The sequence below is a fragment of the Melopsittacus undulatus genome, chromosome Z (genome assembly GCF_012275295.1).
Source record: "Melopsittacus undulatus isolate bMelUnd1 chromosome Z, bMelUnd1.mat.Z, whole genome shotgun sequence".
In the NCBI taxonomy this organism is placed as follows: Eukaryota; Metazoa; Chordata; class Aves; order Psittaciformes; family Psittaculidae; genus Melopsittacus; species Melopsittacus undulatus.
Window position 1 is genome coordinate 38003494 of NC_047557.1, and position 9877 is coordinate 38013370.

Sequence of the window (9877 nt, forward strand, 5' to 3'; positions counted from 1 at the left end):
GTAACGATATTCAGTATCATGTTTTTGTTCATTTGTTATTTCTATAGCTAAAAGACCATAGAGTTAACGATCTTAGTTAAAGGAACAGAATTAAATGAAAATTAATTTGAAGCATCTTTCCTATTCACTAGCACCTGCCGAATGAGTTATGGGAGTAGTCATATTTCTTCAGCAGCAAAACATACAGCTCCATTTAAAAAATTATGAGACAGCTGTTGTCTCTGGAGTGTATGTGTGCAACAGAAATTAGCTCTTTAACTCTTACGTGATTTCTAGAAGACAATTACCTAGAAGGAGTGTGTATTCCAAAGTAAAGGCTGGGCACTATAAGAGTGCAAGAGGGATTCAAGGAGGATTTCCCATGATTCCAGAAAAAAGAGGGAAAACACAGCCTCTACCTTGGATATTGCTTCAAATGGCTTCAGCATGTGCTCTAAAACTGTCAGTGGAAATAGTAATCTTTTAGAAAAGGTAAGTGTAGCAGAATGTAAGACATACCAATGTCTATTTTAGCCTCTTCTTGGCAACTGCACTCACCTGAGACACTGGCCTTAGTGTCAGCCCTTAGCAGAGCTAAACAGCATGTGGTCTCTTTTATGTTTTCTGGATTTGAGTGTATTATCATGCTTTCAGGAACATTTTCAGTGAAATCAAAGTAATTGTACTTTTTGCATGACACAGCAAGTAACATGCTAAATTGTTTCATCGTGAAACTTGAAATATTTTAAAGTACATGCTATGAAGGCTTAATGGGGTCAATGGCCTGGCAAGACATCCTTTAGACATCTCTAAGGAAGGTGATAAATGATGATTAATAGTCATTTTGGGGATAAAATCTGTAATGTACAGCCAATGGAATAACTACTGCATGTGAGCGCATGCTTAGTTGTATTATTAAGAAAAGTTGATACAATGTTGCTGTGCTCATAGTTCAGCTTGTTTTTTGGATTTGCCTATTTTGATGTATGAACACTATAAACTGTACTGTGAAAAGTTATGCTCGATAATACTTGTTTAACAGAACATGGTACTTTCAGTTTGGACTATTTTTGACTATTTTTTGTAAACTATCACCTACAAAGAAAAATATTAATTTTTATTTTACTTGAAACATCTCAGGCTTCTTGTCATGGGGATCTACATTGAGTACATGTGTATGGGCAGCTGATTCCATGCTGAACACCAACAGCCTTATGCTTTTATTAATTTTTTTGTCTTGTGAGGCATTTAAAATTTTCGAGGGTGTTGTTCTGAACTGGATCAACCAAGCCATTGTAACCATAAACAGCAGGCTAAAAACGTTATAGACATCTAGTCAGAGTGAGAGAAGAGAGTTAAAACAAATCAATGATGCTGGTAATGCATTATACTATTTGCATTTCTTTTCCAAGTGAGAACCTTCACATGGCAGCAAGCAACTCACATTCAGAATCATTTCTACAGTATCTAACAAAGCATTTCAGATTTCATAATGCAGATACTTCAAGGGGGGGGGGAATAAAAATACCAATCAAACAAACAAAAAAAAACTTAAACCCAAAACAAACCGCCAAACAAACCACCAAAAAAACAACTACAAGAAAAAAAAAAGGAAAAAGAAAAACACAAACACATACACCCCCCCACCCAAGAAACAAAATAAAAGAATAAAGAAAAGAAAGAAATTTGGATAGGATTTGTTAAGATAAAAGTTCATTTAGTGTAGAATGTGGGTTTGTTTTTTTTTTTTCTTTTTTTTGTGTTAAATGACTGAGTAATCACTGGAATTTTCAAACTAGAGTGGTATACTTTGCATTTGCAAATATCTTGATGAAAACGTGCAAGGTATCCATTCTAGTCTTTAAATCTTCCCATTGACTATACACAAATGTTATGTACACAGATGGCTTGTTTTCATGACCCTCTGTACCATAAACATGCAAAATAAAACTGTTTTGTTGTACTTCTGGGAGGGGCAGCCCAGAGTTCATGGCTCAAGGAAAGCAGACTCCTCTTATGAAGCACAGATTATTTATAATGTGGGAAACAAACAAAAAATTACTTTTTGTATCCTGCTTCACAACTTTTGCATGGCATACATTTCTGAGATTGCTTCTGTACAACTCTTTCTTTAGCCTGTGTATTAAATTTGTAATGCAGTCTTTTAAGACCTAGACTTTCTAATGACAGTAGCTCTCCTGAACATTATTTTAGCTGTGAAAATCATGTCTAGCTACTGTCACTGTAAAGGAGGTTAGTAGCCCTCAAGCCCTATTAAGAAAAGTAGCAAAATAGGGTAGATATGGGGGAAAATTACCCCAAAACATGTAGAACTACTGAGAATTAACAAAGGCATTCCTACATATAGCACTAAGTTATACTTCTTCTTTTTTTTTTTTAACTAAGAAACAAACAAATAATGAACAATAATGATTTCAGAATTTACTTTTGCATGCATTCTAATGCAATTTCATATTTTCCATGTGTAGGACAACAAATATTGCAAAAGAATACCAAAAGTTATACATAAATATGAATACATTCAGTGAAAATTTGCCTAATTTGGAGAAGGCTTTAATCTTCAGTAAGTCAATGGGGCAGATATTCTTGTTTCTGTTACAGTACCAGTATTTAATCTCTACTTTATACAATTACCAATTAGATATAACAAACCAGATTTTTACCTCCAGGATAGGAACTTTGTTAGCTCAATTGTTTTCTTACAGAGTGTGTGTAAAGAGAATTCTTGGCTTCATAACAAAAAAACCCCATAACATTCATCCCAGAATGGATCCAGAGAGATCTAATAGAAACTTGCATGCAGAATTTAAGGTGTTGAGGATACACAAATTCTACCTTAAAAAACACCTTTCCTGTTTTCATATGACTAAACATCAGCTTAGAGTCTTAGCCTCAATGTACAGCCCACAATTTATTTATCCCTAAGAGAAACAGAGGTGCAGAATTACTATTCACAATACAATAAATCTTATAACAGCTCTTATAATTTGTTGAGTGATGGCTTATTCATCCTGCACCTACCTGGGGAGAGGATGATAGAGAAAAACAGAATTAAATTGAAAAAGCAAGATGAGGTGATATAAGAATATAGGAGAGAGTAGAGGTGAGGAGAGGTGAGGAGAGGTTGCCCTGACACCTGTGTCAGCGTAATCCCAGGCAGAGCTACAGGCTGGGCAGAGAAGAGATTGAAAGCAGCCCTGAGGAGAAAGATTTGGGGATGTTGGTTGATGAGAAAATAATCATGAGCTGGCTTCAGTGTGCACTCACAGCCCAGAAAGCCAACCGTATCCTGGGCTGCATCAAAAGGAGAGTGACCAGCAGGTTGAAGGAAGTGGATCCTGCCCCTCTACTGTGCTCTCATGAGACCTCACTTGGAGTATTGCGTGCAGTTCTGGTGTTCTCAACATAAAAAGGACATGGAACTGTCGGAACAAGTCCAGAGGAGGGCCACGAGGATGATCAGAGGACTGGAGCACCTCCCATATGAAGACAGACTGAGAAAGTTGGGGCTGTTCAGCCTGGAGAAGAGACTTCCTAGCAGCCTTTCACTATCTGAAGGGGTCCTGCAAGGATCCTGGAGAGGGACTTTTCATCAGGGACTGTAGTGATAGGACAAGGGGCAATGGGTTCAAACTTAAACAGGGGAAGCTGAGGTTAGTTATAAGGAAGAAATTCTTTACTGTGAGGATGGTGAGGCACTGGAACCTGTTGCACACAGAAATGGTAAATGCTCCATTCCTAGCAGTGCTCAAGGGCAGGCTGGACAGAGCCTCGGGCAACATGGTCTAGTGTGTGATGTCCACGCCCATGGCAGGTGAGCTGGAACTAGATGATCTTAAGGTTCTTTCCAAGCATAACCGTTCCATGATTCTAATCTAAACAGATTACTGGAGGTCTTCTATATTTAGGCATCCATCTGGTACTGCGACAATTGCAGCTGATCGGATTACTGCTATAACCTAGCTATGTAAAATGCACTGATGCTTAAGAGAAACCTGCACTCTACCAGCCTAGTTGCAATGTCAGGCCAATTGCTAGAAGTGTATAACCTCATTTATTTTCAAAAAGCATTATTTTATAATTTATGAACAGTCAGGTCATGTTTAATTTTTATACTTTATCTTTTTGTATAAAGTGTAATGGAAGAGGGACTGATAAATTCAGTGACTGTGAAAGAAGTTCTCTGTTATTTTAAGGAAAGCCACAATATGAAGATCAAATAAAAAAAAAAAAAAAAAAAAAAAAAAAAAAAAAAACAAAAAAAAAAAAACCAAAAAAATACACACAAACACCCCTAACCAAACCAAGCAAAACAAAAACAAAATCCAAAACCAAAAAAACTAACACAAAACCTACTTTCTGAAGGGGAGCGGGGGGTGGCAGACGACATGAAGGGGGGCTGAGGGGGGAGTGCCTTTCTCCTGCAAGTGACAACAGCTACATCTAGTGGTTTTAGGTAGTATGGGCAATTTTTGCCACAGCTATGCCGTACTTCACGAAAGCATTCTGCGTTGTGCATTAAAGAGAAAGGTAAAAATCTTCTCCAATGTAGAGCTACGTAATTAACAGCACTGATGTTTCTTTCTTGCTATTCCTACCTTTTTTTTTTTCAGTTTATCTCGGACAAATTAATGTATGGGGCCTGGGGTTTTGTTTTCATTGCTAGTTTTGTGTGTCAGTTTCCTATACTGCTTTTGTATATTTTCTTTATTAATAGGCTAAATACTTATTTAGACGAAATGAATCTGAAATTATAAATTCCAGCTTCTAAGACTTACATATTGTGGAGTGGGATTAAGTAAATTCAAGTAATTTGCCACATGTTCATATCTGTGTTTGATAAAAATTGGAACACCAAGTACTGCGTTGTTTCCAGACTGGTAATGTACCATAGATTAACTATATCTTCAGTTTTCCGCAAGGCAAAGTATCACATTTTTCAGACATTCCAGAAGAATTCACCTCAATCAAATAGAGGCAAACTTGATACATTTCAAACAATGCCACATACTTACATTTTCAGAAAATGCAACAAAAATTCCACACATAATCCCTCCAGTCTCTTCTGAAGAAAAGAATAGTATTGGCAAGAATAATAAACTGTGTGTGGTGTTTACTCATATCCACTTATTATTTGGAATAAACAAGTTTGGAAATAAAATCATCAATTCAATCATATTTATATGTCAATAACTTCACGCTAAGTGAAATGCAAACCACTGAGAAAATATATTAAAATCTCATAATAATCTTCTTAATCAAACATCTATGACCACAAAGAGTGAAGTACTTGGCTGTAAAATTGATAAAATAATGCAAGATATTTTACAGTTCAATTGGACTTGAAGTCTGACGTAGCCTTCCAAGAAACTAATTTATCAGTAGCTTAGCAGACAAGTTCTGGCATAGGTTACAATATTGTAAGAGATGTTTGATGAAAATGAAAATAGATAAAATGAGCACTAAGACGTCCAGACTTTCTGTACATTCATCAGTTTACATTCACCAGATATTTGAAAAAATCAAATAGCAATTTTTAACAATGACCCACATCATTTAATGTGGAAAGGAAGAAAGGACTAAGCAGTTTAAAAGAGGCATTGTAAAAGCTATTTTCTCTTGTTCTGTCACTACATGCCATTGTAAAAAGCCGTTCCTCAGGTTTCTTGTAGGCCTCTTTGTGTTCTGGAAGGCTGCTAGAAGGTTTCCCTGGCGCCTTCTCTTCTTCAGGCTGAACAAGCCCAACTCTCTCAGCCTGTCTCCATAGGAGAGGTGCTTCAGGGATCAACTGACCTCTGATCAACTCCCTGATCAACTCTGTGGCCTCCTCTGAACTTGGTTGAGCAGCTCCACGTCCCTTTTGTGTTGTGGGCCCCAGAGCTGATCACAGTACTGCAGGTGGGGGTCTCATGAGAGCAGAGTAGAGGGGCAGGATCACTTCTCTCGAGCTGCTGGTCACGTTCCTTTTGATGCAGCCCAGGATACGGTTGGCTTTCTTGGCTGTGAGTGCACACTGACACCTCATGTTGAGTTTCTCATCACTCAACACTCCCAAGACTTCTCCTAAAAGAGAAGGTTTTGGTTATTTTTTTTTTTTCTGGGGGGGGGGTTGTGTTTTTTTTTCCTACAACTGTCTGTCGGTGCTCTGAGAAACCTTTCTTTGTATGTCCCCTAAAGCTAGTCCTAGCTCATCAAAAAAGATATCGAAGCAGTGGAGGAAAAAAAACCCCACAAAATAAAAAACAAACAAAGAAAAAAACCCCAACCAAACAAAAATGTCCTGTTTTCCATAATAAGTTGAACTATTTTAGTTCTTGTTACTCCAACAGCCTGGAAAACAGTGGTTAAGTTCGCCTCTTTGCAACCGAGTGTTGCCGAAATACATTCCCTCTTCCTTGTTCTCAACTTACTCACGAGGTGGCGCCAGAGCTCAAATCTTTGGAAATACTATTCGATACCGATGGATGCCTTTTTGCAGCCTCCTGCAAATTTATCGTTATGTGAGGGCAAAGCCAAAAGGGTCAGAAGAGTATTCTCAGTGAAAAAGAAATGGGAAAGCCTGTCCAGTTTCTGCACATATCCCTAGTGCAGGATATGTCTGATTATAGAATAATAATAACCGAACTGCAACAAATTTAACATTTCCAGTGCATTATCAAACAGTAGTGAAAGAATTAGTGATATTTGAAGGAATGTTTTTCCAATGCTAACTAACTGACTAAAATTTTGCCATCCATTAAGAAAGCTTTTCCTGTCTTGCATCACTGAAGATGAAGGTTGATTCTTTCACATACAGGGCTGCTTTGAAGCTGTGTCTTTACAATATGTTCCTGTTTATAGACTGCAAGTGTACAATGATGAAAAAATATCACATTCAATCCTCCTGTCACATTTTTTATGTGCCCTTCACTCTCTCCCACCAACTTACATCAAAACAAGGAAGCCCTCTCATGAATTTCACTATAGCTTTTTCTGTAACATACTTACTGACATTTCCTTTCCTCTTGATTTCACCCCCATCTCCCTTTTATAAGTTTTAAAAGGCTGGATGGCCATTCACCATTAAGTGGGTGGGCTACCATTCTTCAGAAGTCTTAGCTGAATGTAAAAAGCCCCATTTTACAGTTAATCTAATACATTCTTTTACAAAAAAAAGCACATCTGTGTTCAAAATATGATAGGCTACTTTCCTTCTATCCCCTGCTCATGTTTGATTAAAGTCATCTTTCTTTTATAAGCTGTTATGAACTACTTTCTCCACATCACAAGAAGTATTTTAAAATTCATACACTGCATTTCACTAAATTAGTGCTGAAAATTCCAGCACACTGACTATGCCCCAGCAGCCTTCCTCCTGATAGAATCATAGAATAGTTAGGATTGGAAAGGACCTCAAGATCATCTAGTTCCAACCCCCCTGCCATGGGCAGGGACACCTCACACTAAACCATATCACCCAAGGCTTCATCCAACCTGGATGATAGCCCAAGTGAGTATTGAGTGATGCTTCACAGTTGAAATTTGGTGTGGTTGACTTTTTATTTGGTTTTGAGATATGTTTAGAAAGACTTGAAAATAACTTTTTATTCCCCCTTCCCCCTTCTCCCCCCCCCCCCCCCCCCCCCCCCCCCCCCCCCCCCCCCTTTTATTTGTACTGGTGCTTAATTTCTAACATTGTTTAGGAAAACAACTGCACAAATTTTGCAAACATCCCTCCCTTGTAGAAATCTGTGGACATCCCATGCTTGAAGCTCAGCACAGAAAGAAGCATGCTGTTGAATGGAGTCCTTACAATCTTACATTTCAAACTCATTTGCAGTGATTTTATCTGACATTTTTGTCATTTGATAAGTGGAAAGACAAGAGCAAACTAAAACAAATTACCTTTGCTTACTTGTCTTCAGTGGTAACCCATTTTCCCTTAAGAATATTCTGACCAGAGTGACGTACACTTAGAGCTTCACTTGCACTGCTCTGTTGATGTTTCTATTAGTTTATGTAAAACCCCACTGCCTTATTTCTGCTGGTCCATTTAGCTCTCTCTCTCCCCTTGATTGTGCAGGATAACTCTTTCAGACAAGGACTGTTTTTCTTCATGCCAGGAAACCACCTCGTCTCTTAGGTGTTGGTATAACTGAAAATAGTATTTTTTTTAAGTTTAGAAATACCTTTGCATTACACTCAAACCATCAGGCAGCCTTCTGGCAGTAAAGCAGATGGCACAATCACTCTGTTTCACAAGTATTAACCTAAGCCCTATTTGTTGCAGTACTTGAAGAAGTTTCTGCACTGTAACAGTTGGCTACAAGTTTACCATGGAAATAAGGAGTCATAGAAATGTATCCTAACATTGAAAACACTTATGAAATGGACATATAAACAGAACCTTTTCTTTAAAAAAAAAGGCTTCTGTTTTTTTTTTTTTTAAAAATGTGTGTGTGGAAATAGTACCCTCACTGTACTGAAATGTGGGCCTCTCAGACAGAAGTGAATTCCTAAGGGACTCAGATGGCTTGCAAGTGTAGTAAACCTGTCCTCACTGATACACCACCACACAGATCTCCACTTATCCTTCCTCTTCAAAACAACTGGCATTCACATTTTTAGAAACAGACACAAACAGAATAAAATTAAAATTCAACTACTCATGCCTCAAGCAAGGTTACAAATAAAATTATAGTGAAGCATCTTAAAATTAGGAGAGCTGTTTCAAATGCAGCAATATAACGTAATCATTTCCTTCTGTTGCACAGTCCTGCAAAACTCATAATCAGGTAACAACCATTTTTCTATTAATAACACACTTAAATTCATAACATCTCATCTTTTAAAATGAAACTTAAGGTACTAATTTGCTCACATTTTGAAATTGAATAGTTAGGCTGTGCTCTCTCAAAGAACATGCTGCTGCTGAGATTCTTTTGAACTTTGCCAAAAAGAGAAACCAAATCAAATAAATTTAAATTTTTAGTCATTCTTTCAGCTTTAACTGGAAGCAATTTTTTAAAGCTGCTAATTTTTTTTTTTTTATGGATTTTTGGTGAACATAGGGTGAACATTTTTCAACATTTTGGTGAAGATTGTTCTCTGGTGAACACAGATCTTGAAAAACAAATTATTTCCTATGCTAATAAAATCAGATTCTTTCCCTTTGCATAGTTACAGCACCTTTCAATTTCACAATGACTGAAACAAGTTTCACCACTAGACATAATAATCTGTTGCTAACAAATTAATTACCTATGATCCATCCACTAAGTATAGGTTTGCTCTGGGTATTTTTCTCCAAGGATCTGGCCAGCAACATTGGTAGTACCTCAAAATGCATTCACTGAAGTTTCATTACTTAATAGGTTGTTGCCAAACCAAAAAGTTAGCAAAGCATATATATATTTATGTGCATATAATCAAAACATATATGATTATTATCACATATTCCAAAGGAAGCCACAGCTGCAACTAATCATTCCTTTCTATGCAATTTCTTAAATGAGAAAGGAAGATAGGGGGCTCTGGTACAGAATCAAGACACCATCTTCATTTCATATTCAGGATCATAGAATGGTTAGGTTGGGAAAGGATCTTAAGATCATCTAGTTCCAACACCCCTGCCAGGGGCAGACATCTCACACTAAACCACATCACCTCACCCCAAGGCTCTGTCCAGCCTGGCCTTGAGCACTGCTACAGATGGAGCATGTATCACTTCTTTGGGCAACCCGTTCCAGTGCTTTGCCATCCTCACAGTAAAAAACTTCTTCCTTATGTCTAACCTCAACTTCCCAAGTTTAAACCCATTACCCTTTTTCCTATCACTACAATCCCCGATGAAAAGTCCCTGTCCGGGATCCTCATAGGTCCCCTTCAGATACTGGAA